Consider the following 1,772-nt stretch of genomic DNA (forward strand, 5'->3'; position numbering starts at 1 on the left):
CCGCCTGCATAGTGTTGCCATCTGAGAAAGTTGCGCCGTTACTCATGTGGATTCCTAGGTCACTCACCGTCTCTAACTCTGGGATTACATTGCCTGCTGGTCCCGTATACTTCAGCTGTTGTCTGTTTGTGGGCTGATAGCCAAGTGCTTGAAATTTTGCGTCATTGAACTGCATATTATTCTCATCGGCCCATTTATATATTGCGTGCAAGTCATTCTGCAGCCTTAGGATATCAGTAGGATCCTTTTCCGCCTGCGATACTTTGTATCATCGTCATAGCTGGTGAGTGCGGCTGACTCTATGGCTGAGAGCATGTCCGAGAGGACAACTACAAATAGTAGTGGTCCCAGAACTGTTCCCTGGGGGACTCCACTGAGGATTGGTGTCACTTCAGAGAAAGCACCATTTGCTGTGACAGCCTGACTTCTTCGTGTCAGGAAATCATGCAGCCACTCTCCCAGTCTACTGGCGTGGTCATGTAATTTGTGACATATCATCCCATGATCGACTTTGTCAAAGGCCTTGACAAAGTCGAGATATATCACGTCCGCATTTGAATGGTTGAGCTGTTGTTTTAGTATCCAGTCGAAGTGCTGTAGTAGCTGTGTTAGACAGCTCCTTCCAGGATGGAATCCATGTTGCATGTCAGTAAGCAAGTCATTTTCCTCTAGGAACGAGGTCAGTCTTTTCCTGACAATGTGTTCTATGATCTTACTGACATGTGAGGTCTGTCGTTTATAGCATCTGCTCTGCTTCTTCCCTTGTGGACAGGGCAGATTATTCCTTCTTTTAACGTTTGAGGAAATGTACCGCATTCAAGGGTACTCTAGAAAAGCATTTGCTGGGAGTCCACCTGGGCCTGTTGCAGTGTTTGAGTTTATCTCATCAATGGCGGACAATACATCCTCTTCTGTAATGTCAATGTAATTGATGGTCACCTTTTTCTCTTATAGGTTAGAGGTGCTGAAGAACTTGTCAGGTCTACTTATATTCATGTTTTCTAGTGAGGAGGTGAAAACACTTTAAAATTGTTTGAGTGCTTCACTTATCCTCTTGAGGTCTGCAGTCAGTGAGCTCTTTTCATCAAATAGTGGCCCTATCCTGTGTCGCACTGAGGCAGACTATTTTGCGAACTTGTAGAAAGCTTTAGAGTTTCTTTTTGTATTTTCCACCGCCCTGGCTTCTCTGTTTACCCTTTCTTTTTCATGGGAGAGTCTGATTTTATTCTCAGTCTCTAAGAGCACCATTTTGAGGTAGGGATTATTTAAGCGATTCAAGATCTTTATCCTCAGTCTCATTAGGATTCTTCTATCTCGGGTAATAATGTTCTTATGTGTGGTGGCTTTCTTTTTTGGGACAAATTTAACGCATATGGCTCGTATTATTCAAATGAATTCGTTGAATTTAATGTCAGTGTCTTGTATGGACACACTTTTTAAGTCGGTTTTGCTAGAGTATCTCTTTGTAGAAGTTCGGGTTGGCTCGCACTTGGCTAATATATATATGTATATATATATACAATAGCCAAGTTCGAGCTTCATTCATTTGACTGTGGTCATGCTAGAGCACCACCGTTAGTCGACCCCAGGACTTATTCTTTGTAAGCCTAGTACTTATTCTATCGGACTCTTTTACCGAACCGCTAGTTTAGGGAGACGTAAGTACACCAACATCGATTGTCAAGTGTTAGTGGGGGACAAACACAGACACACAAGCATACATACACACACACACACACATATATATATATATATATATATATATATATATA

This window comes from Octopus bimaculoides, chromosome 23, assembly GCF_001194135.2.
Source record: "Octopus bimaculoides isolate UCB-OBI-ISO-001 chromosome 23, ASM119413v2, whole genome shotgun sequence".
Classification (NCBI taxonomy): Eukaryota; Metazoa; Mollusca; class Cephalopoda; order Octopoda; family Octopodidae; genus Octopus; species Octopus bimaculoides.